At 53.2% G+C, this 26,474-nt stretch overlaps 2 long non-coding RNA genes across 3 annotated transcripts; one reads left to right on the top strand and one right to left on the bottom strand.

Moving 5' to 3' along the window:
• The first annotated feature begins 4,898 nt into the window (after positions 1-4,898).
• LOC120394877 lies at positions 4,899-22,419 on the top strand. 2 transcript variants are annotated; one of them, XR_005592424.1, is made up of 3 exons: positions 4,899-5,069; positions 10,093-10,272; positions 22,297-22,419. It is a non-coding gene; the product is annotated as an uncharacterized LOC120394877 (long non-coding RNA). The 2 variants fall into 2 exon arrangements; XR_005592423.1 differs by lacking the exon at positions 4,899-5,069 and adding an exon at positions 9,732-9,812.
• Positions 15,908-25,838, bottom strand: LOC120394876. Its single transcript, XR_005592422.1, has 3 exons — positions 25,700-25,838; positions 22,608-22,780; positions 15,908-16,309 (listed from the first exon to the last, which is right to left on the bottom strand). It is a non-coding gene; the product is annotated as an uncharacterized LOC120394876 (long non-coding RNA).
• Positions 25,839-26,474: the final 636 nt, after the last annotated feature.

Raw genomic sequence — 26,474 nt, 5'->3', positions numbered from 1 at the left:
TATCCACCATCCCCAGCCCTCTGGCTAAAAGTCTGAGGTAGCCCGAAGGATCCTCGTACAATATGGGGAGTGGGTTAACTTTTCATGTCCTTGCGTCCAAAGACTGTCAGTATGCAAATTTTAACAACAATTCTCAATGAAAAGATTTGGCCAATGTAATTTCTTTCTCTTACTTAAGAAAATGTATTAGACTTTAGTATATCACATTTTTCTGATATAACTAAACACTTTGTACTCTAAGTTGAACAAAACAAGTATCTGCATTGCAATGCAACATTTTCGCTTGATGTCAAATCAGACCATCTCATGAAAATATTAAACACAACAATTTTTTGGCAAAACACCACAAAACAGAACATAGAACACACAACATAATTGTGACTGCCAGTAAATCATAGTATGTTGAATGCTGTGTAGCTGGCATTAATGTTCTTTGATTATCTGAAAGACAAAAACAGAGGTCCACCCCTTCGGGGCAGTTAAATACTTAAAATATACAAATACTCTTGTTGATTCTAGGCAAAACGAGGAATTACCCCATATTTTCTCGTATGTGCTTCTTAGACAGCCCTGGTTCAGCGGCCTCTACCTTATCAGTTAGTTAATTTGCATTAACACAGATGCTCTCCGGCTTGCTTTTATTTCTTTTAACTCCTGCTTTTAAACACTGAAAGAAAACATCACCACTTATAGTGCCTGTAGGGCCTAATACAATGTCATTACATAGCACTGTATACATTCTTCAACTGATTTAACAAAATTGTTCATAGCCAAATGAGTGCAATCTAATAATTTCTTTGCCTGAATTCATTCACAAATATGTCAAAGACACCAAAAAACTGTTCTCTTCAGCTTTTTCACAAAGTTCAAGTGCTGTTCCCCCCAGCAAACACAGAGTCAATTTTTCATTTTCCCTTAAAAATCAATTGCTTTCTCCTCCCAACAGCCACTTTACCAATGCAAATCACCATTCCAAATATCCTTCTGAGTATTTGAAATCCTCATGCTTATATTCACTTACTCCTTCTTTCCACTACACCCTCAAAAGTTTCCAAATCTCTCTGTCTGTTTCCCGCCTGCCTGGGCCCGATCCTTTTTTCCTCACTGAATCGTCCGTCCATGGACACTAGCTTGTTCCACAACCAGTTCTTAGCTAGGAGGGTGGGCTACTCAACTAGCCCCCACCCTTCTGGTCTTGTCCCCAAAACATTTCTACTCACAAGACTACCTGAGTCCTTCCTAGTAAGGCTTGCCACCTGGGCAAAAATACATGGCCATTCACTTAACACATAATCCAAACCCCTTTGGGGTCTACCCGGAGACCCACCCATTTGTCTGCTGACACTTAAACAGAAAAGAAAATTACACAAAAAGCAAAGAAAATTACAGTCTAAGCCAAATTTTTCTACTTCTATTATATTGTCCGCTATGGGGGGGGGCGGGACTGTAAAATTTCAGGACAACCCCAGAGCTTCATCGCACACATGGCTTCCACCCTGAGGAATTATGAACGAGAAGTTCAGTTCCGCTCACACACCTACCGCCCAAATGAACAGAGCAGAAAAACATAAGTAACCGTGTTAACAAAACAGAGCCAAAGCTAAATAGTGCACCAAAACCAAATAGTGTTTCCTTATTCTATTAGAGCTCACCTATAATCATGCTATTCTTAACACAAAACACCAACAGTACCAAACAAAGCAAACATAAACTAACAAGGGTAAAACAGATAGATGGTGTAAATTCTGCAATTGCTCACCAAACTGTGACAAATTCCTATTACTAATTTATCCCTCATGTCAGGTGATCAAACTGACAGAGCATATAATCAAATTTTAAAGCTTCATTAAAATAATAAAACAACAATGGAGAGTGTTGGGAATGCTCCCACATCACTCGGGAAAAATATGAATGCCCCAAGCCTTAAGCCACTTTAACACTTACACATATCCAGACTGGCATGTCTGTGTATAATGTTCAGAGAAGGGAAATAGGTGGACGGGAGATTATCCTGTATACAGCTTGTCCAGCATTTCCAACATGCTTCCACTCTTGGGATGGCTGTTCTTTTACACCCTGGAATCTCCTGCGGCGTCTCTTTCAGAGATTCCAGTTCAGGTCAGCTGCCTGTCCGTCTTCAGGGTTGCAAAAACTGTTGGATCTCACTGAACCATTAAGCTTTGCAAATGCAATCTCAGTTTGTAACTTATACTGCTTTTTGCCTTTTTTATTTTCCACAACCAGCTGGGGCTGAAGCAGTTACTTAGCACTTAGCATAGTCCGCACTAATTCATGACCTTGAAGACAAAACAACTTCTCCCTTATCTCAGGGCTAAGCCGAATTTCAAATTAACCTGCCTAGACAAATTGCTTACACTGTTACAGAGGTTTTTCTTTGTGATTAAAGCTCCACTGAGATATATGATCTTATCTAGATTGAAGGTACCTTCTAATGGGCATTGTTTAAATGAATTTTCACGCGTATACAGATTCCAATCATTTAAATACCTGCAGGTTTTAGGACCATAATGTACGTACATGTAATATGCTGGGGTACCCTTAGGGGGTAAGGTGGAATATTTAGACAGTCCCTTACCCATTTTCCACTCACACAGGAGAGACTCACAAGGAAAGGGGAGGGAAGATGGGTTCACACACTCCTAGACCCAGGCAGCTTCCTCGCCGGACTATGCCAGGCTGAGTCAGCCCACCGTGGGTCGGATCTCCGAAAGATCCAGTAGTTACTGGGCTAGCCCGGTAACAGCCACTCACACTGGTGTACACACACACACCAAGGCCTCTTTTTCTTCCTTTTTCTTTTTCTGTCTTTTTTAACCCTTTTTCAACCTTTTTATCTTTTTTTTTTTTTAACCATGATGCATCTTTACCTGGTCCGACCAATACCATGAGGCGGTATGACAACCCCTCTTGAGGCGGTAAAACCCTCAGCACCAGTGCATTCTAATGCATTTACCTATGCATTACCTTATGCATTACCTTATGCATTTCCTTGGCCAACTCAGCAGTTCCCAGTACTGCAATAAACTAACCTTATTGGGGCCTCTCCCAATACCACTTTGCATCTGATCCTGCTGCACAGTCAATAAGTTCAGATGGCGTGAGCCCAACAGAGAGACAGACGTCCTCACGGAAAGTCCTCCTCCGATACCCCAATAGAGATTTCAAAAGGTCTCATACCTCTCATGTGGCGCCATGGGGTTCAAGGGAATGATCCGTAGTAGTTGTCTGTGGGTCCGTGGGCGTTGCCATCCCGGACGAGCCCCAAATTGTCGAAGAAAACTCAGTTCTCACTTTTGTTTGGATGCAGCAAAATCAAATACTTTATTATTTCTCCAGTAATTACCATGGAGGAGAGAGTGCCATAGGACACAGGGTCCTGGACAGGTCTCTCAACTGGTAAACAATCACAGCAAGCCTTTATACCTTTTACAGACAATTTCTAGCAATAATACAGACAGTAAAAAACAACAAATACATTTTGTTTATACATAAGCTTTCCTCCTATCTCACTAGAAAAACAAGACTGCAAGACTGCACATTGCAAGGTCGTAATAACTTTCACACAATTCACTCTGTCTTACATTATCTTGCTTCCTCACATCACCAGGGTCACAGTTAACCTAACTCATGCTAACTAACATTCATTAAGATCTCTTCAAAACCTTGTTAATTATTTACTGGCTTCCACACGGGGTTAAAGTCCCCAACAATAGTCCAACAGCAGAGTTGGGACATACAGAGATTCCCAGCGGCCAGAAGGAACCATTAGAATGAGATGATCTAGTCTGGCCTCCTGGATATCACAGGCCAGAGAATTTCACCCAGTTTCCCCTTTGATTGGACCCAATAACTAGCCCAGTTCCTAGGTTCCCAGGCAAGAACAGCCAAGGCCAGAGACTCTATCCCTGGGCCACTTGTTCCAATGGGAAATTCCCCCTCCCTGGTAGAAATTCACACCCGGTTTGGCCTGTTTCAGGCATTGGATCTGGAGTAGCACAAGCTGGGTGTGAGCAAGCCCTGAACTGGTGATATTCGGCATAGCCAAGCGTGTGACACGCTCGTGGTTCACGATGAAAAATATTGGAGACTAAATATCCAGACGAAGCCAAATGCATAGTGGCTAAAGACAAAACAGCACAGTATGAAAGACCTCCCCAACGCCAGATCGGCGCTGGGGCTGCAGCCTGGGGCCTCGGATTTTGAGGACACCCCAAATACCCACCATTCACTGCATTGTTCTTCAGTTCCTCTCGCAGCATATTCCCGTGCGTGGAGGATACGCCCTCTAAACCCACGTGTATTTACAGGACACATTAGCAAGCACCTTACACCTCATCTAAGATCCGGCCCGCCAGGTTGTACCAGCTCCTGAGCCTGTTCTGGGCTGGGCCTGTCTCCGCTGTGCTTTGGCTGCTGCATGCCGGATACCGGTCCGTGATGGTTGCGCCGGGGGCAGGATATTCACGGATTTTGCCTTTGCAAGTTTTCCTCTCCGCTTAGGTCAAATGCTGAGCTGGCCAGTTCCAAGGTATTGTGGGAGATGCCGGTGAACAGCATTGTGGGGAAAAAAAACGATTCAGTTGGTGTAAGTGGCCAACAGTCATGCCTACAATATTCATGCCGGGCACTAACCGGGCAGTAATGGAGTGTGAGTGCTGCTATGTACGTGTGGTTAACATTACCCCCATCACCCCAGGTCTGGGCACCTCACATTTTGTGGTGTATTTACCCTTCCAACACCCCTGGGAGGCCAGGCAGTGATAATAGTCCCGTTTGGGGAAACCGAGTCACAGACCGACTCATTGACTTGCCCCAGGAGGCTGCGGCTGGGCAGGAAATTGAACCTGGTTCTCCCACATCACAGATTCATACTCCAGCCACCGTGTCCCTTTCTCCTCTGAGATGTGCTGGCAAATGCTCTGCCAGCCCTGAATTGTTATTGCGAGGTGACGCTTCCGGGACCCTGCCGTACCCAGAGCCAGCTGCACCATCTGCGTCGTCGGTCGTGAGTGGGTTTCTGGCTGCACACAGAGGCTCCGGCATGGCAGGTACTGCACAGAAACACAGTCCCGGCCCCAGCAGCTTTCAGGGAAACTGAGGCACAGAGCCAAGAAAGGACTTGCCCTAGGTCAGGTTTCGTGGGAAAAGCACAGCGCCCCCTAGACCTGTTCCGGAGGGAAAAGCAGCCCCTTCCAGAGCCCCCCGCCCCCTTTTCCTCACTCTCCCGCCCAAGCACTAACCCCACCCAGCAGCCCCCAGCATGTCACAGCGATAAGAGCGGGGGTCGTCTGCTGCAGGTGACGGCCCCGACTGGGGATCCAGGGACAGGCCGGAGCTGCGAGCAGCCAGGCAGAGATGAGACATAAACACAGACTTCCATACCCAGATGTGGCCCTCAGGCCAAAAAGTTTGTCCACCCCTGAGCTGGCACGTCAGAGCTGGTCTAGACTAGGTGTATTTTAAAAACGGGTTAGCTCCCATGTTTTAGAAGTCCAGTGTGGACAGACCAGGTTGTATTTTAGCTCCTGCTCTCTGCTTTGCTATCCTAGGCTTCATCCTGACTAGCTAATGTCGGTAAAAATACAACTTTCCCGGTCTAAAAGATGTTAACTAACATGGGTTAAAACAAGCCTTCTAGCCCTGTCTAGACACGCCCTTAACTAACAGATGTTAGTGAACACGTTTTAACAACAGAAATCGAAATCAGAGAAAACAGCTTTAACTGGAAGGGCAAGGGGGGTGAGGTGTTGCTTCTTTATCAGGGACTTATTTTCTCCCAACTGCTCCTTGGGTGTTTGAGTTCAATAAACATCACCAATACTAAATGCAAACTCTGCTCCTGGTTTATCCAGGACATTGGGAGCTCACTTGCACCAGTGTAAGGAGTGTGAAACTGTCGTGTTTCACGCTCACCGGCCCTGTGTAAAGGGGAAAAGCAATGGGAGCGTCAGACCCTGGGATTTTAAACAGCTCAGATGTTTTTTTGAACCCTCTCACTGCCCGGCGTGAATGAGCTGAGGTGTGCATGGAATCACTGCTCTCAGAATCCGGTCTGATCCCTAGTTTTCCATAGAGACGCCCAGAGTGGACGAGACTTGAATTTCAAGCAGAAAAACCAACATTTCAGGCTTCCTGTGCCCCAGATAAAGGAGCAGGGATGACCCTGATTTCCCAGTTCAGTTCTAAGACTCCTTCAGTACACGGTAACCAATGGCCCGGGGCTGTCGATAGTCCCATGCCAGGACGCCGGGCTAGATGGGCCTGCCGGCAGCTCAGCGAGGTGACGCTGCCATTTGCACAGCCTGGGAGAGTACGTTTGTGGGGCCGGGATGCTGCTGACAAGGGCTCGGCCAAGGAAATGGGTCATTTCCCTCTGGGCACCCCCAGATATGGGGGCAGGGTGGATGCAGGCGGGTTTGATTGTGCCTGATGAGCAGCCAGAGGCTTGATTGCTGATTTCAAAACCATCCCGCACCCCCTGTCTTTGGACCCCTCCCCCCTTTACCTCCCCCTCCATCCTCCCGCTCCCCCCCACCTAACATGAATCTGAGTGTCAAGGAGCTACGAAGATGAGCTGTTACCATGGAGATGTGTCACTGGTTCTAGAGTAAAGGCCTTTGTCAGTAAAGATCCCACTGTCAAAGGGAAGGGGGGGCTTGCTGGGGAGCCAGGACTCCTGGGTTCTCCTCCCAGGGCTGAGAGGGGAGTGAGGTCCGTTGGGTAGAGCTGGCAGCAGGAGCTGAGAGCCAGGACTCCTGGGTTCTCTTCCCAGCTCCAGGAGCGGAGTGAGGTCTGGTGGGTAGAGCTGGGGGGGAGGGGTTGAAAGCCAGGATTCCTGGGTTTTCTTCCTGGCTCTGAGAGGGGAGTGAGGTCTGCTGGGTAGAACCAGGTAGTGGGGATGCTGGGAGTCAGGACTCCTGGGTTCTCTTCCCCGCACTGCCACTCACTCACACACAGGGTGAGCTGGTCCCCCCGCCCTCCCCGGGAAAACAGGGAGCGCGATCTGGAGCCCTCCCACTAAAGAGCTCGGCATGGTGAAAGGACCAGAGCGAGAGCTCCTGCAGGCTACCAAGGCCGGAGGGGCCACTCACCCAGGGCTGGCCAGTGGCTGATAGCACAGTCTGTACCCTGCGGCTTTGCTGTATCGTGTGCCCCATTCACGCAGCATCTCCCCGCCCCCTGCTTCGCAGCATTACATCGGCCCATTAATTGCGGCTTTTAATTGCAAACCCTGGTGGAGCTGCAGGCGCGAGTCTGCCTGGCAGGCTGTGCTGTGCCCGCTGGCCACATGGCGAGGGCTGTGGTGGAGGAGACTCTCTCGCCCTCAGAGGAAGGATGGTGGGTGGAGCCATGATCCACAATGGCCCCTCCCCTGGGGGAGGTCATATCCAGTGCATGTCCCCCAATAACCTCTCCCCGATGTAACCGGGACACCTAAATGTTGCTAAGCGACACTGGTTCTCCTTGGCTACCCCCTAGAGATGGAGTGGGTGTGCCACCCAGCCTCAGAGCCACGCAGCTGAGTGCCAGAGCCCCCAGATTGCATAACGTCCGTGGGGATTCCCTCCCCCACCCCCGTGAGGCTCCAGTGGTGGGGGTGGCAGTCAGCTGTGCTTGTTTGGCCAAGATTAGCTGCCCTGCTCCCTGCATACATGACTCCCATGTGGAATCAGGCTGGGATCAGGGGGCACCGTCGCACCTGTCATCTGCAAGAGACGCCATGGGTTTGATTCTCAGCACAGAGCCAAAGTCATTTCTAGTCCAGAGACTGGACGTAGACTGTCGGCTCTTGGGGCTGGGGCCAGTTTTGTGCTCTGTGTCTGTGCAGCGCCTGGCACAATGGGGTCCTGATCCGTCACGGGGGCTCCTGGGTGCTACTACATTACAAATGAATAATGACTCTAACCAGCTTTTTCATCAGTTGGGCTCCAAGCACTTTACAAAGGAAGGTCAGTAGCATTATCCCCGCTTTACAGCTGGGGAAACTGAGGCACAGAGCAGGGAAGGGACTTTCCCCAGGTTATCCAGCAAGCCAGTGGCAGAGCCGAGAATAGAGCCCAGGGCTCCAGAGTCCCAGTCCAGTGCTCTCTGCACTAGGCCATGCTGCCTCCCTGAGAATAATAAAAAATGGCACCAACTGAGCTCGGCACCCATTGTGCCAGGGGCTGTACAAATGTAGCGAGAGATGGCAGCATTGCCAACCTCGGACGTGAACCAGGCCCCCAAAACTGCAAGATGGACTTAAAATCATGAGATTTGTTTTATTAGATAACAATGAATTCAGGATTCTTTTTTCCTCCTCTGAAGCCAGTTTTTCCCTGCTGTCCTCACCTGAGTGATTTGCCTGGCCCTAGCTAGGTCATTTTGCCCCACAGCGACCCCTGCAGTAGCAGGAGGGTCCAGTTCTGGTTCTCCCTGACAACGATCAGGACCCGACTTGCATCTAGCAAGGGTCCCAAAGTGTTCGCATCACCAAAACCTTCCAGGTCGTCTAAGCGTCGGGCCCACCCTCATTAGTTCCATTCTATGCTTGGGGAAACCGAGGCACAGAAGGGGGCAAAGCACTTGCTCGTGAGTCACACCAGGATGTAGCAAGGGAATCCAGGAGGCCAGATCCCCCCCCCTGCTGTGACCACTAGACCCCGCTCCCTTCCAAGAGCCAGAAATAGAACCCAGGAGTCCTGGCTCCCAGCTGCCTGCTCTAACCAATAACCCCTACTCCTCTCCCCAAGCTGAGGCTAGAGCCCAGGCGTGTGGGCGAGCCACACACCAGACCCCTCCCCTCCCGGCTGATCTGCCATAATTTGGCAGTTTGAGATGTAATTAGGCAGTTTCTTAAATCGCGGTGTCTTCACCCAGGAGACCGAGCCGCCTCCCGGAGAGACCAGGAAGCCATAACTAGGAGCCTTGGAAAGCTCCGTTCACATGTGCTGCCTGCGCTCCGGGCCCAGCTCCTGCAGCCGGGCGGGAGGGAGAGATGTGCGGATGGCACAGCCGGGGTCCTGCTGGCCAGGGCTCCAGTCCACGGGAGCATCCCAGTGTCCAGGATCCCTCGACAAACCCAGCGTCACTCAGCCTGGCTTGTTCTCACTGCTACGCCCAACCCCCATCCCAGAGCCGGGAAAAGAACCCCGGAGTCCGGACTCCCAGCCCTTCAGCTGTCACCACTAGTTCCCACTTCTGGCTAAGCAGGGGTGAGCTGGGACCGCAGATGGTGGGGAGAGCTGCAGTCTGTCACTAAGGGCTGAGGCCAAGGGCTCAGCAGGGGGCGCTGTCCCTCACAGTCAGTACTGGCCCCATTGCCCCAGGGTGGCACTAGGGGGCGCTGTGCTGCAGGGAGCTGGGTAGGGGCTCAGCAGGTGGCGCTGTGCTGCGGGAGCGGGCGGGGGCTCAGCGGGGGCGCTGTGCCGCAGGGAGCAGGGCGGGGGCTCAGCGGGGGCGCTGTGCCGCAGGAGCAGGGCGGGGCTCAGTGGGGCGCTGTGCCACAGGGAGCAGGGCGGGGGCTCAGCGGGGGCGCTGTGCCGCGGGGAGCTGGGCGGGGGGGCTCAGCGGGGCGGGCTGTGCTGCGGGGAGCGGGGCTCCGGGGGGGGGCGGTGCTGCGGGGAGCGGGGCGGGGGGCGCAGCGGGGGGTGCTGTGCGGCGGGGAGAGGGGCAGGGGGGGCTCTGTGGGGGGGGGCTGCTGGAGCCACCCTGTCCTCAGTCCCCCCCCGCAGCCTCCATGCCCCCAAGAGCTGCCTGTCTCTGACCTTCCCCCCATCCACCCCACTCTCCCACGGATCTCACAGAGCTGGGTCAGCCCATTATTAACCCTTCCCGTGCCAGGGTTGGTCCTAGCTGGCCGTGGGCTGGGGAAGCCAGTGGGGCTGGGTGTTGTCAATCCCTGCCCTGGAGAATAGACGGTCTGGGGGGGGGGGGCGTATTGGCCCTGGGTCAGAGGGGGGAATTCCCCTCTCCAATGGTGGTGCTACTGGGCTGGGAGATAGAGGAGGGGGCTCTTGCCGCGCATGGGGTGGGGTGAACCCCGCAGCCCCCCCAGCTTGTTTCATGGCTTCTCCCCCCTCCCTCCCCCAGGCTTGCTGACTGCCGGATCGTCCCTCCTGTGTGATGCCGGGAGAGGCCCCGGGCTCGGGCCACTGAGAGCCGTGCCAGGGAGCGAGCGTGCCAATCGCCCGGCCGGCACCATGGCCCGCCTCGCCCACGCCCTCTGGAGTCTCTGCGTCACCGCCATCCTCGTCACCTCAGCCACACAAGGTAGGACGGGGGCTCCACAGCGGGCGGGGGGAGCAGGGAGTCTGGGATCTCCAGGGGGCACCCGATCTCCAGCTGCACCCAGGACACAGATAGACCCTGGGTTCCCACTGGGTCTGCAGCCTGCATTGCCCAGTGCCACCACTAGGGGCTGCGGAACAGCCTGGGCCCCCACCCTGCAGCGCCCCCCAGAGGGGAGACGTGTCCCCCAGTGCTCGCAGCGATAGGGAGAGGGGGGCGCTCCAGGCTGCGAGGGGGAGCGGAGGGACACGCCTGGCTCTTTTGGGGGTGGGGCTGTGGTCCCATGGGGTCTTGGCTTCTCAGATTCTACCATCCAGCTTTAGGGTCTGACAGGGGCAGCGGGAAGAATATTGCCAGGGGCCCCCAGCTGTGCAGATCCTCAGCCTGACCCGCAGCCCCAGCCCCAGCCCTCGGCTCCCCTCTCCCAGCTCTGCCGGTGCCCCTCAATCCTGACCCGCAGCCTCCTGCTAGCCCAGCCCTGGGCTCCCCCTCTCCCCAGCTCTGCCGGTGCCCCTCAATCCCGACCCGCAGCCTCCTGCTAACCCAGCCCTGGGCTCCCCCCAGCTCTGCCAGTGCCCCTCAATCCCAACCCGCAGCCCCCTGCTAGCCCAGCCCTGGGCTCCCCCCACCACAGCACCTCTGTAAGGAAGAGGCAGATGCAGTGAGGAAGATTCTCTCGTGATCCACGACTGGCACCATAGCGGGCCCCGATCTTGGTCAGCGTCTGGGCAGCACCTAGGGTTGACAACTTACAAATTGCAGAAAACCGAATACCTTTGCCCCACCCCCTGCCCTGCCCCTTCTCTGAGGCCTCACCTCCCCGCCCACTCCATTCCCCCCTCCCTTTGTCCCTTGCTCTCCTCCACCCTCACTCATTTGCTCATTTTCACAGGCTGGGGCAGGGGATTGGGGCGTGGGAGGGGGTGAGGGATGCAGGCTCCGGGCTTACCTAAGGGGGCTCCCTTGAAGTGGTGACATGTCCCTTGGCACCTAGGCAGAGGCATGGCCAGGCGGCTCTGCGCGCTGTCTCTGCCTGCAGGCACCGCCCCCACAGCTCCCATTGGCCATCGTTCCTGGTTGGTCCCCACTGATCTCAGTCCAGGTCAGTGCAGAACCTGGCACAAGGGGGCCCTGATCTCATTCAACACCCTCAATAGCCTCCAACCTGTTACCTTGAGTCCCTGGCAGGTATCTCTGACTCCGTGCTGTTCAGACAAGGGTCAGTTATTATCATTAAGCTCTTGTGCCTGGGTTGCCCACGCTCTGCTCAAGGGTGATCTGGGGGCACTGGGTTCCCTGTGCGGGTGGGTCCTGTTGTCGAGCTGTTAACCCTTCGGGGTGCAGCTGAGCAGGGGCGAAGCTGGTGGGGAGCCAGAGGGGGCATCTTTGGGGGGCTCCCCTGTGGGGATTGAGATACCCAGATGCTACCATCCCCTGCATTGTTCCTTTCCTCCTCCATCTCCCCTTTCCAGCTGACACCCGTGAGGTGCTCGCCCAGGCCTGCCGGAGCAGGAGCTCTGGGCAGGGCATCAGAATGGGGGCAGGGCGCCAGGCCAGGAGACTTCAAAGAGGGCACTGGGAGGGGCACATGGGACCCAACGGTTAATCTGGTCCCTCCCCAGCTTCGTATTGGGGCATTGAGCAGAGGGAGCTGAATGCAGGGGTGACAGGGGGAATATGGGAGAGGGACGAGCGATGACAGGCTTCAGCCCAATGTCAGTTACAGCTGGCTCAGGGGAGAGCAGGAGCTGGGCTTAGTGGAGTTCCTCTGGATTTACACCCCAGGGAAACTTCAATCCAGCTCTATCCCTGAGGCTCCGAGGTTCTTGGGTGACATTAATGAGAGCCACCAGGTCTGGTGAGTCAGTAGCGCAGCTCTGTGTAGGCAGCCCAGCCTTAGTCACACTCACTGCCAGCTGCCTAGGGAAATGTCAGGGAGGGAGGAGGTGGAAATCATAGATAGAATCATAGATTATTAGGGTTGGAAGGGACCTCAGGAGATCATCTAATCCAACCCCCTGCTCAAAGCAGGACCAATCCCCAAATCCCTAAATGGCCCCCTCAAGGATTGAACTCACAACCCTGGGTTTAGCAGGCCAGTGCTCAAACCACTGAGCTAGCCCTCCCCCCATTCTGTTTTTTTCAGGGTAGTGGGGGATGACTCTGTGCTCAGAAAAGCGAAACGGGGAGCCCTGAGGTCCCAATGCGGGTGGGGCAAGGGATAGACATAGGACAGGTCACCACAGAGACACGTCCCCTTCCCCTAGATGGTGGCTCAGGTTCTGGTAGTGTGTATTGGATAGAGGGTGGGGAGGAGTCAGGACTCCTGGGTTCCATCCCCGGCTCTGGGAGGGGAGTTGTGTCTAGTGGTTGGGGAGTGGAGGCTGGGAGTCAGGACTCCTGAGTTGTATCCCTGGCTCTGCCACTGTCTTGCTGTGTGACACTGGGCAAATCATTTCCCCTCTCTGTGCCTGTTTCCAGGGTGGGTGGGATGCTTGTTAAGAGGACACAGCAGAGATGGAAGCGCATGGAGGGGGCTGCAGCGCTCAGTACCCTCTGAGTGCGCTTTTGTCATAGGTTTATTCCCCACTTTGAACTTTAGCGTTCACAAGATGGGGACCTGCATGGACTCCTCTAAACTTAAATCCTAGTTTAGATCTGCAAAGCTGCCACCAGCTAGAAGTTCCAGTGTCTAGCACACTCCCTGTTCCCCCAAACTTTCCCTGGGAACACAGATCCAAACTCCTTGGATCTTAACACAAAGGGAAATAAACCATTCCCCCACCTTCTTCCCCCTCCCCTAGTCGTTGGGAGAGATACCTTGATCCAAACTCCTTGAATCAAAACAAAGAGGGATTCACTTTTCCCCCCTCCCCTTCCCCTGAAAATCCAAACAAGGGAAGAAATCAATCAGGTTCTAAAAAAGAAAAGGATTTTATTAAAAGAAAGAAAGAAAGTACACTATCTCTGTAACACCAGGATGGAAAATATACAGGGTCTAGCTTATAAACCTGGAGAGACTTTTCCCCCCTCCTTTCTCAGAATAATCAAAGTAACAGCAAACAGCAATAAAGATATTTTTCCAGCAAACACACAATTGCAAATGCAGAAATTAATTATAAGACTAATCCGCCTTTCTAATACTCACTATACTGGATAGTAGGAAATACTTCAGGAGAACTTGGAGATATGTCTGGCCTCTCTTAGATTCAAAGAGAGAACAAAAGAACCAACAAAGAACACAGACAAAGACTTCCCTCCACAGAGATTTGAAATTATCTTGTCCCTTGATTGGTCCTCTGGTCAGGTGTTCGTCAGGTTACTGAGCTTGTTAACCCTTTACAGGTAAAAGAGACCTTAACCCTTAACTATCTGTTTATGACAGCTTTGCACGGGACCCTTTGCACAGACTTAGGGCTGCCCAGTTCCCCCACCCAACCCCATGGGTAGCATTGTCATGGTCCCCACGCCAGGGAGTGGGGGAGATTCCTGTTTAATCTGATCATCTCAGCTCTATCTGCTTCCGTTTCTAAAGTTAGATCAGGGAAGAGATGGCGGGGGGGGAGGAGATTTAAAACAAGGACTCTACTGTGAGTGAGGGGGGCTGGGCCCCAAGGCTTGGCTTCCCCCAGCCCCACGGGAGAGCAAAGGCAGAACATAAGGCTGATTGGACTGATCCACCACTAGGGGGCACCGCTCTGGGGATTGAGCTAAGTGGTCAGTATCACGTCTACAGGGGATGTGGTCCTACACACCACACACCATGGTGTGTTCCTGTATCCCAGGGGCAAAGTGCACCACAGATATTATTGTTATTCCCATTTCAACCAGAATCATTGGAGAATCCCCCTGGCTGGGGCAGGGGCGGCTCTAGAAATCAGGCTGCCCCAAGCAGCGCGGTGCGCTGCGCGCGGAGCTTCCCGAGGCATGCCTGCGGCAGGTCCACCGAGGGGGGAGGGACCTGCCGCGCCAGGACTGGCGCGGCGGTGCCGGTCCCGCGGCTCCAGTTGACCTGCCGCAGGCATGCCGGTGGGAGCTCAACCGGAGCCGCGGGAAGAGGGGACCCGCCGCAGTCATGCCTGTGGCAGATCCGCTCGTCCCGGGCTCCGGTGGACCTCCCGCAGGCATGCCTGCGGCAGGTCCACCGGAGCCACATGCCGCCCCCCCGGGAAAGGGCCGCCCCACGCGCCTGCTTGGCGCGCTGGGGTCTAGAGCCGCCCCTGGGCTGGGGGCAGTGTAGGGCATAGGACACACAGCCGAGCGGGTGAGTGCAGCCGGGTCTTCGGTGGTAAGTCGGTGGTGCAGGGGGTGTCCTTCCGTTCCGGGACCCACCGCCAAAGTGCCCCAAAGACCCACGGCGGGGACCCCCCGCCACTGAATTATCGCCAAAGTGGGACCCGTCGCTGAAGTGCCCCGAAGACCTGTGGTGGGGGCTGCACTTCGGCGGCAGGTCCTGCTTCGGCGGTAATTCGGCGGCGGGGGGTCCCCGCAGTGGGTCTTTGGGGCACTTTAGTGGCGGGTCCCGGAAGGAAAGGACCCCCCGCCGCCGACTTACCGCCGAAGCGGGGGACCCCCGCCGCCGAAGACCCCAGGCCCCCAGAATCCTCTGGCCGGCCCTGCCCTCCTCTCCTCCAGGTGGCCAGAGAGGATGAACAAGCTCTCCCGCAAGTCACTGGGAAAAATCCATCCAGTGGCTCACTTTACTGCAGCTCTAAGAGCCACGGGAGGTAGGAGTCCTAGCAACGCACACGAGCAGGGATGCAGAAGCTCGCGTGTTCAACTGCAGCGGGGCCACTCGCACTCGAGCTCGGCCAAATGAACGCTGTCACAGAGACACCCCTCAGCGGGTCTGAGCCAGAGCACTCTCACCAGTGCACAACTGAGCAGCGAGCCCGGCGGGTTTTCCATTACATACAGGCACCCCATCGAGAGCTGCGGAAGGTCCCCATTTAACCCCAGAACAGGGACAATGCAGACAGCGCAGACCTCCCCACGCCTCAGCCTCTTCCAACGTGCATCAAACCCTGCAAGGATTGCAGACCAGCTCCCCTCGAGGGCCCCAAGGCCTCCCCACGTCCCCCATATGTGCCCAGAACACACTTCACTAGGAAAGAAGCTTCCCCCTCACACCCTGCTCAATCCTTAATGAAAGGCTCCGATGATCCTAGAAATGAGAGTCACTTAGTGCCATTTCTGCCCCTGCATCTGAGCGCCTAAGATCTCCAGCTGATGTTTACAGTGTTGCTTATGGCCTATGAAGCACCAGACCTGGCCATGGCATTCCAGCAGCTGTCGCCCCCGCCCCCCGACCCAGCAATAAAAAAACCTCTCCGCTGCTGCTTGGGATGCCCGTTTATCCATCGACTACACGCCACCGCCCCATTTCAGCGCCGACACTCGTCCCCTTGGGCTTTCAACTCCAGGCGAGTTCAGGCACCGTTTATGGCAGTCGCCGACCTCCCCCACCCCCGGCCACCTCCCGGGAGTCCTTGGGCCTCCAGGAGAGGAACAGCTCCTGCTCATCACAGCAACGACAACTGTCCCCTAGAGCTGAACAGCCACATGCCAGTCTGATTTTTTTTTAAACTTTATTGGTAATTGTTTCAAACATGTTAACAACAAAGCACACTGTTAAGTAGGAAGTGGGGGTGGGGGGTTCTTTTGTTTTTTTCCAGTGAAACAAGTGTTGTTGGAGGACACAGACGTGTTTCCCAGGGCGGGGTGGATGATATCCTCACCCTCTAGATGGGACTCTCAAGCTTCTTTGTGGAAAGGGGGGATTTGGGGGGGGGGGAGACCTAGCCACAGGGCTATATAGATTTAATTTATCTATGAAACCAAAATCCAACTCCCCCCCACTCCGCATGCACCCTTCTTGGGGGGGCCGCTGGTCCTAGAACTCAGAAAACTCCATGGCGTACTCCTCAGTGGTTGAGACCCGGATCTCCTCCTCCTCATAGTTGTCAAAGTTACTCGTGTCGCCAGGGTCTTTGCACTTTGGTACAAAGGGAGCTTCCATCTGCAAAGGGCGGGGAGGGGGAGGTTAAGAGTGCTGGGGGGGTCCCTAAGCAATACAGGATCGGGCCCCTTAGCAACCAGGTGAGGGATGCAGAATCAGCACCTCCTCAAGCCCCCTTTTATCTACCCAGAACTCCCTCCTCTCACTTTGCAATCAGGGAAGGGCAGGGGGTCATGAGCCCCTTGGATCCCCCACTTGCATCATCAGTAGGGTTTTAATCAGGACCTTCAGCACAGCCCTCTCCCACCCAGGGCCGCCCAGAGGATTCAGGGGCCTGGGGCAAAGCAATTTCGGGGGCCCCTTCCATAAAAAACAGTGCAAGACTGTACAATACTATATTCTCGTGGGGTCCCTGGGCCCGGCACAAATTGCCCCACTTGCTCCGCACTCCACGGGCGGCCCTGGGAAAATAAACCTTCCGCATCTCAGCACAAACCCAGTTTTGAGAAAACTTCTTTACAAGGTATCACTGGTTCTCAGCATCAGCTAGTGCTAAAAGGCATAAAGCTCACTAAAAGGGTTGGACAAATATTTTCCATCAAAACTTTTTCTGGATCGAAAACTAGGGGTTTTAAAAAGCAGAAAAAAATCACGGACAATGTCTGTTTTCCTTCAACATTTGTTGTGGGTTTTTTTATTGAAAAGCTGAAATTAGTCTGCCAAAACCTGAACATGGTTTGGGGTTTCAGAAGTGTGTGGCCAAATATTTGCTGCTTGCTGTGTTTGATTGTTTAAAGAAACAATAAAAAAATTCTGCTTAAAAAAAAATCCAAAACTTTTGAACCACCTCAGCTTGTGACCAAACACCTGAGCCCATCCAGGCAGAGATTTTTCCAGGTTTCTGATACTCTGCTGGCTTCCTTGACTCATATCTGTCTCCATAACTTTGGGTTCATTTAGCTTAGAACATAAGAACAGCCATACTGGGTCAAACCAAAGGCCATCCTGCCCAGTATCCTGTCTACCGACAATGGCCAATGCCAAGTGCCCCAGAGGGAGTGAACCTAAAGGTAATGATCAAATCATCTCTCTCCTGCCATCCATCTCCACCCTCTGACAAACAGAGGCTAGGGACACCATTCCTTACCCAGCCTGGCTAATAGCCATTAATGGACTTAACCTCCATGCAGTTATCTGTTTCCTAGAGACTGGCTCCATGGGGACCCTCACAAACTGTAGACGGTTACTGTGGGTTTGTCTTTAGTAAAGCTTATGTACATACTCCACGAACTGAGCATTTGAGCTTGTTCCAGAATCTGGGATGAGCCTATGATGTGAAAACTGAAATGCTCAAAATAGCACATGCATGTGAATAGACACAGGGTGCTAAAATTAAATTACCCCAGGGTTCTCAAACTGGGGTTGGGACTTCAGGAGTCATGAGGTTATTACTGGGGGTCGTGAGCTGTCAGCCTCCACCTCAAACCCTGCTTTGCCTCCAGCATTTATAATAGTGTTAAATATACAAAAAAGTGTTTTTGATGTATAAGGGGGGGGGGGTCACACTCAGAGGCTTGCTGTGTGAAAGGGGTCACCAGTCTAAAAGTTTGAGAACCACTGAATTAACCCCTCTGAAGCCTCAGGGAATGCAAGGGAGGGGGTCTCCCTTGCTAGGCTTGGGAAGGCTCTTGCTCTTCTCATGTGATCCCTCCCCCAGTGGCTAATTTTAAATGAAGCTAGCGTCCCCTGACAGGAATCTCCCTATGGCACTGAAATTACATAGACCAGGCCTGCACAACTCGTAAAGCGGTGAGGGCCATATTACTCCAGAGAAAACAGCTGAGGGCCAAACCCATTCGGCCCCACCAAACCCCCCCCCCCAGCACTGCCCAGCCCCTTGAAATATTCCTCCCCAGCACCACCCGCCCCACGGAAACAAACCTTCTTCCCAGCGCTGCCCCACTGAAACAGCGGTATTGAACCTTGGTAATATGTTATAGCGGGCCCCTAAGGTAGTATAATTAAGGTAAAAGAAAAATTTCTTTTTGCTAGAAGTAGACTAAGATCTTCCCCCTCCCCCACAGCTTTGTAATCAATGGCCCTGTGGAATGAACGAGGTGGGACTGAGGAAAGCAGCACCTCCAGGCAGCTGCACCCTTGGAGAGGGATGGGAGCCAGACCAGATCAGTAGAACAGGTCAGCCACTGACCTCGCCGCCTCCTCAGCCCCCACCCTCTGGCTCGCCTACTCAGTCCCCGCCACTGCCCGCCCACCCACTCACCTCCTCAGCCCCCACCCTCCCGGCTTGCCTCCTCATCCCCTGCCACTGCCCACCCGCCTCTTCAGCCCCTCCTTCACCCGCCGCTGCCTACTCACCCCCCGCAGACCGCACAATGAGCCCACCGACTCACCCCCCACGGGCCACACAGTGAGCCCATGCGGGCTGCATGTGGCCCCCCGGCCGCATGTTGTGCAGGCCTGCACTAGACTATGAGTGTTTCTGAGGTGCTGTTCCTCAGGATCTCCTGTTGAAGCTGTTCCACTGTGGATAAGCAACTTATAAAAGCCATTGAAGCAGAGACTCTGGAGTCTGGGTCTCCCAGGAAAGTGTGCTAACCACGAGGCTACAGAGTCCCTCTCATGTGGGTGTTCACTCTTGCTGTCTCTGGACCCATCATTGTTACATTAGTTATCCATATTGGAAGAGCTTAGCAGGACAGACTGAGGGAGATTCCCATCGAATATCCCGTAGCACAGAGGTAAAGCACTCACCTGAAAAGTAACAGAAGCCAGTTCAAATTTTCCTGCTCCCCTTAGCAGAAGAGGGCACTTGAAGCAGGGTCCTTCCTAACCTAGCTTAGTACCTTCCCCACTGAACTAAACATTATGAAAAAGCAGCTCTTCCCCACAGCTTCTTCCTAAAACAGCACAGGCAACTAAGCTGAAAAGACACTTGGCAGTTGAGAATTCCAAGCAGAAAGAGGTGCCTTCCTGCAGCCCAGACTTCAGCACCTATCTTGGAGCGGGGGCAGGGCTTAGCACCTCCTTGGCTGAGTATCTCCCATGGCCTAGTTTAGTTGAGGAGCCACCTAGCATGCTAAATTTTCTGAATTTCAATCTGAGGTGTCTAGTTATTAAAAAAATTAATAATAATAATAATAATACATAACAAATGGAAGAAAGAGGAATCTGATAATAATGAATATAAATCAGAAGATAGCAATTGAAGGAAACTGATAAGGGAAGACAAGGAACACAAACAGAAGTCTCCAGCCAGCAGAATTAAGGACATTAAGAAGGAGTTTTTGAAATATATTAGGAACAAAAAGAACCCTGAGAATGGTATTGGTCCATTATTAGATGGAAATGGAAGAATTATCAATAATAATGCAGTAAATGCAGAAGTGTTCAATAAATATTTCTGTTCTGTTTTGCGGGAAAAACAGATTATATAGTCTCATCATTTGGTGACAACAACACTTTTTCCATTCCATTAGTATTTCTGGAGAACATAAACAGAAGCGACTAAAGTTAAACATTTTTAAGTCAGCATCCAAGGATTTTATAAGAGTTGGCTATGGAGCTCACTGAACGGTTAATGTTAATTTTCAATAAGTCTTGGAGCCCTGGGGAATTTCCAGAAGACTGGAAGAAAGCTACTTTTGTGTCAGTGTTTAGAACGGTAAACAGGATAACCTGGGAAGTATAGGTCTGTCAGCCTGACATCAGTCCTGAGCAAGATAATGGAGAAGCTGATATGAAACTTGATTATCCTCCTTTAATTCTTTATTAATGTAATTAATCTAACCATCAGGGGAGTGAAATTCTGGAACAGCCTACCAAGGGAAACAGTGGGGGCGAAGGACCTCTGTGGCTTTAAGATTAAGCTTGATAAGTTTATGGAGGGAATGGTTTGATAGGAGAACGTGATTTAGTCAATAGGTCAATAACGTGCGACCACTGGTAATTAGTACCGAGGGTCAATGTTGGGATATTGAAAGTCTTTGTCCTGAGTGTCTGGCTGGAGAGTCTTGCCCGCATGCTCGGGGTTCAGCTGATCGCCATATTTGGGGTCGGGAAGGAGTTTTCCTCCAGGGTAGATTGGCAGTGGCCCTGGAGGTTTTTCGCCTTCCTCCGCAGCATGGGGCAGGGGTCGCTTGCTGGAGGATTATCTGCTACTTGAAGTCTTTAAATCAGGATTTGGGGACTTCAACAGCTGAGTCAAGGAGAGAATTATTTCAGGAGTGGGTGGGTCAGCTGTTGTGGCCTGCATCTTGCGGGAGGTCAGACTAGATGATCATAATGGTCCCTTCTGATCTTAAGTTCTATGATTAATGCAAATCAATAGGGGCAGTGATGAGCTGCCAAATTTTTAACAACCGGTTCCCTCCTCCCTCCAAATTTTTAACAACTGGTTCCCTCCTCCCCCCCCCACTCCTGTCCCATCCAACCCCCCCGCCCATGTTCCTTGACAGCCCCACCCATGCCCTATCCACCCCCTTCCCTGTCCCCTGACTGCCCCTTGCCACCCCATCCAACCCTTCTCTCATTCCTGATGGCACCCCGGGACCTCTACCCCATCCAACCACCCCTTCACTCTGTCCCTTGACTGTCCCTGGAATCCCTACCCCTAATTGCCCCCCACCGCCCCATCCAACCCCTGCTCCTTTCTGACTCCCCCCCGACCCTTACCCCCATTCAATTCCCCTGTTCCCTGCCCTCTGACTGCTCCAACACTAATCCACCCCAACTCCCTGCCCTCTATCCATCACGCCTCCCTGCTCCCCTTACCTTGCTGCCTGGAGATGGGGTCCCAGCTGGGCTGGGGCTGGGACCCGGACACTGGGGCAGGAGCCGCCGCCCAGCCGGACGGCCGCAGACCGGGACAGGAGCCCTGCTGCGCCGCCGCCGACCCGACCGGACCCGGCCGCGGACCCCGGAGCAGGAGCCGAGCCCCGCCCGCGCCCCCCACCCAGCCGCTGGGGCAGGAGCCGAGCCCCGCCCGCGCCCCCCACCCAGCTGCGGACCCCGGGGCAGGAGCCGAGCCCCGCCCGCGCCCCCCGCGGACCCCAGGGCAGGAGCCGATCCCCGCCCGCCCCGCTTGCTTACCTGCCTGCCTCCCTCCCTCCGGTTCAGGCTTCCCGCGAACCTCTGATTCGCGGGAAGCAGGGGAGGGGTAGGAGAAGGGGGCGGAGCAGGAGAGGAGCGGGAGGTGAGCTTCAGCCGGAGCTTTTGTTAAATTTAGCAGCCTTTATAGAACTGGTTGTCCTGGAACAACCGGTTCTAAAATGGCTGCTAAATTTAACAACCGGGATCCCGGGAACCAGTGCGAACTGGCTCCAGCTCACCCCTGCCTGCCTGGCTCTTTAGCATCCGGTTCTCTGTCCAGCGTCTAATTTTAGCAAACGGTTCACGCGAACCGTTGCGAACCATCTGCAGCTCACCCCTGAATAGGGGTTTTCGGAAAATAGATCCTGTCAAAATAACTTGATATCTTTTTGTAAGATTACAAGTTTGGTTGATAAAGGTAATAGTGTTGCCATAATAAACTTAGACTTCTGTAAGGTGTTTGTCTTGGTGCCAGACAACATTTTGACCCAGGAATGATAGAAAATTAACATGGCACATATTAAATGGATTAAAAACTGGCTAACTGATGGATCTCAAAATGTAACTGTAAATGGGGAATCATCATTGAGTGGCTCTGTTTCCAGTGGGGCCCTGCAGGAATCAGTTCTTGTTCCTATGCTATTTAACATTTTTATCAGTGACATGGGAGAAAACATAGAATCAAAGTGATAAAGTTTGCTTGGGCCCCTAACTCATGCTTTGTAACTCACAGAGATTTTCTAAGCACAGCAATGCTCAGCACCACCATACCTTTGTTCCTTTGTGAAGCTACCCCAATGTTGCCACTGAACTCTTTGTTGTTTTTGTGGCTACAAACTAACAACAGCTACCCCCTGATACTTAAAGACATAGAAACCAGGTCTCCTGAATGTCAGGCCAAAGCCATAACCATTGGGCTACCTTTTCTTTTATACCAGGCATGTGCAGATAAACCCTGAAATGGCAGATGCCCCAGAGGTGGACCCTGCCCTCGGAACAGTGGGAGAAAGCGAGCTTGTCCCAATTGACTGCCTTGATTATGAGGAGAACAGCACCATCATTATACCTGTGAAACTCCTATTCCATGTAAGGAGTGCAGAGGAGAGAGAGACTCTCACACATGTATTGTGGGGTTTCAGGGATTGATCCCTCTGAAATCTGGGGGACCAATGAAGAACCCTGCACAGAATCAGACCCAGATGCTTCAGAGACCACCCGTCCTAGTACCCAAGGGGACAGGATTCCTTACCCAGTGAGGTCACAGTCTCCTAATTCTCCCACATGACGTCCCTGTAGAGGGATCTCTGACCTGGGTCCAGCAGAGCCCATTCCTCCTCAGTGAAATACACAGCCACCTCCTTGAAGGTCACCAGCTCCGCTGCAGCCATTTCCCTTCCCCGTCTCTCAAGGGGATGGGATGATCTGGAGTGAAACATAGGCATTATTCTGAAGTCTGGCAGGGTGAGAAGGGTAATTGGGGCAGTTTCAGGGGCTCTAGACAATTTCACATCCCAGTTCGTTCTTGTCCCTTCCCCTGAAGACAAATGTTCTAGACTCTGCCATTCTGAGGTGATGCTTGAGCCAAGATTTTCAAAAAGAGAAACCTAAAGCTATGCTCCTATATCCATAGTGAGGTCTCTCACTAAGTGGCCTGAATTTCAAAAATGCTGAGCCTCCAAATTTGGGGTTGAGTGGCCAGCATGGCTGATCATCAGGCCTCGTATTTAGCTGTCTGAATATGGACTGAGAAAATCAACTTTAAGCTCCAGTGCGTAAAATTCTTGTCCATGGTGACTTAATTACAGCATAGACCCGACCCCTCCCACCAGGACTAAATCCATGGAGACAGTTTTAAACCCTCACAATAATAGACATTAAATGAAGACAACAGGACCACTCAAATGCTCAAAGACATACATGTGTGTAAAAAACTTGCAAGATTGGATCTCAAGTCATTAAACCAATTTTACTGAATTGAAAAAAGTCAGCCTGTGTGGATATGTATACTTGGACACAGATATCAACCAGACTGCAGAGAGGAGAGTGTTTGAACTAGGAATTCTCTCTCTGTCAAACTTGTCGCCCAAGGCATTAGAATTGCTCAGAAATGTATATTTTTATATCGCTTCTCGGCCTCATGGCTGAGGGGTGAAAACATTATCTAAGTTGTACTTTTCCCCACTGGCTCTTTCTCAGAAATAAACTACATGGTTTTCCTCCAACTTTCTAAAGTACTCACCCCTGGATGGAGACTTTCAACCCTAAAGATGAACATAGGATTTGCCAGACTGGATCAGACCTGAGGTCCATCTAATAACTGTGAGCATGTTAAAAGCAACTGAAAAGGTCCCTTTACACTGAAATTATGCAGCCAACACAGAGGGCTTGGTCTACCTTAAATATCTGTAGTGGCACAGCTGCATTAGCACTGATGTAGCACTTCAGTGCAGACACTACCTGTGTCAACAGGAGGGATTCTCTCATCGGCATAGGTAACCCACCTGCCCAACTGGTGGTAGCTAGGTCAACTGAAAAATTCTTCCTTTTACTTCATGCTGTCTACATGGGGACTTAGGTCATTTTAGCCATGTCACTGAGGGCAGGTCTTCACTACTCGCTGGATTGGCGGGTGATGATTGATCTATCCGAGTGGGGTGTCGATTTATTGCATCAAGCGAGACGCAATAAAATTGATCCCCGATTGCGCTCCCCGTCAACTCCAGCGCATGAGAAGCGGAAGCGGAGTCGACGGGGGAGCGGCAGCGGTCGACTCACCACCGTCCTCATGGCCAGGTAAGTCATCCTAAGATATGCTGACTTCAGCAACACTATTCGCGTAGCTTAAGTTGCGTATCTTAGGTCAACCCCCGCCCCCCCCCGTGTAGACCTGGGCTCAGTGGTGTGGATTTTTAAACCAAACTAATTTTCTAGTGTAGACCTGGTCTGTCAGGGTCACTGTGTGCTCCTTCTCTGTCAAATGTAAAATTTCTAGTCCAAATTCCTACGACAGCAGAATTGGCATAAAATTGACATTTTTTTAAATGGTAAAATTGTAATTTTCTCAGTTGCCCGGCCCCTTCTTGAAAATGGGAGACATGGATTCCCATCGAACATTCATTAATAAATTCATCCAGGACAGAGACTGCCTACCCTAAAGCTTTTAGATAGACTAGGTAGCTGAGGTAATATCTTTTACTCAGGGCTGGCTTTAGGACGTGCAGGGCCCGATTCAAAAGAGCTGCCGCTGAAGACAGCGGCAGCGAATGAGCTGCTGCCGAAGATTGCGTCGGCAATTCGAGGCAGCTCAATCGGGTACTGCTGTTTCTGGTGGCACTTCAGCGGAGGGTGCGGGCCCTCTTCTGGATGCTGTGGGGCCTCGTAGGCAAAGAGCCTGATTCCTGGGAATAGGGGAATCGCTCTAAAGCCGGCCCTGCTTTTACTGGACCAACTTCTGTATATTTTGGTATTGTTGTTTGGTCCAATGAAAGATACTGCCTCACCCACCTCGTCTCTCTAACATCCTAGGACTGGCACGGCTACAGCTACACTACATCCAGTAACTGCCAAACGGTATTGGACCCGAGGTCCGTGTACGGAGAATTTTATGGGCAACTGAAATGGTCCCTCTAGACTGAAATTGTGCAGGGGCACTGTCTGTGTCACTGTGCGCTCCAGCTGTGATGAAAAAGCAGAATCCAAGAAGTTGCTTTGCAGGATCCCCCTGACACTGTCCCCAGGGCAGCGCATCCCCCCAGCAGCGCGAGCTGCTTTTCCTCTCCCTGCCCCTCACCTTGTCCCAGGAAAGTCAATGTGCCCCGGGGTGCTGCAGGGAATGGGGCTGGGCAGAGCAAGGAGCCTCCTTCCCCACCTATTGCTCCTGCTGCCCCTGCCAGTCTCCCCCCACCCCCCGTCTCCCTCTGCTCCTCCCCCTCCCCTCGGCTGGGAGACTCGGTCCCTGGCCCGGCCTGGGGCGTTCGCTCCCGGAGCTGGCCTGGCTCCTGCAGGCGCTCGGGGGCAGAGCCGGGGGTCAGGAGGGCAGCAGCTCTGGGACTGCAGCCCCCGCCCCCGGGAGCAGAGCTGGGGCGAGGAGGGGCCGGTGGTGCAGAGTCACTTTCCTGCCCGGCCCCGGCCCTTCCCGGGTCTCGCCCCACCTGCAGGCTCCGGCTCAGGGGCTGGGGCGGCAGAGCCCGGGCTGCCCCCGCAGAGAGTCCCCCCGGCTGGGCGCAGAGCGGCGCTAGGGAAGGGCTCTCCCCGCACCCACCCCGCTGGGGAGCAGCAGCGGCTCAGCCCGGGCTCCCGGCTCACAATGGAGGCAGGGGCTGTAACGCCAGAAACACTCACCGCTCCAGGGTCGCTACTTGGGCTGCACTGAGCATGCGCACCCGAACTGAGCATGCCCAGTAACCTGCGCTGTCGCCGCTGCCCTCTCGCTGCCCTCACGTCGACGGGCGAGTTGCTGCCTCCTCTTGGGGGTGGTGTAAAAGGCTCAAGGGGGCCACGCGCAGCGGGGGGGCGGCCCGGGCCTGAGCGGGGGCAGAAATTTACTGCCGGGGGGGGTAAAGCTGCTGTAGATAGCGGCAGGAGAGAGGCTGGAGGAGAAAAATCGGGGGTGGGGGGTGGGAGCCGCTGCGAGACCCTGTGTGGGGACAAAACCCCCGTTTAGGGAGGGGATGGGGGAGGGGGGAACAGGGGCCCCTCGGGATGAGCCCCCTGCTGCGCTCGCAGATCTGGGGGTGTCGGGGCTGGGGGGGGCACAAGCTGGTGACCTACCCCCCCCACCACTGCCCGCCCGCCTCCTCAGCCCCCCCCCCCCCGCCCCGCCGCTTGCCTGCTCCCCCCCCCGGGCCGCACAGTGAGCCCACGCGGCCGCATGTTGTGCGGACCTGCACTAGACCATCCACCCTCCCAGCAGCGAAGGCGGCAAGGGAGACTTGACACAGGGATTCCCTCTCCCAGCTCTCCAGCGCCATCTGCTGCCCCCGCAGCCTGGGTTGTTTTACAGAGGCCCTGGCTTAAGTATTTATTCTCAAGCTGAAAGTTTTTTGATTAAACACAAGAACAAAATCAAAACAAGTGTTTATATTGAAACAGATTCAGCAAAACAACCGGAATTAAA

The sequence above is a fragment of the Mauremys reevesii genome, unplaced genomic scaffold (genome assembly GCF_016161935.1).
Source record: "Mauremys reevesii isolate NIE-2019 unplaced genomic scaffold, ASM1616193v1 Contig81, whole genome shotgun sequence".
NCBI lineage: Eukaryota > Metazoa > Chordata > Testudines > Geoemydidae > Mauremys > Mauremys reevesii.
This window is presented reverse-complemented; position numbering and strand designations above follow the sequence as displayed.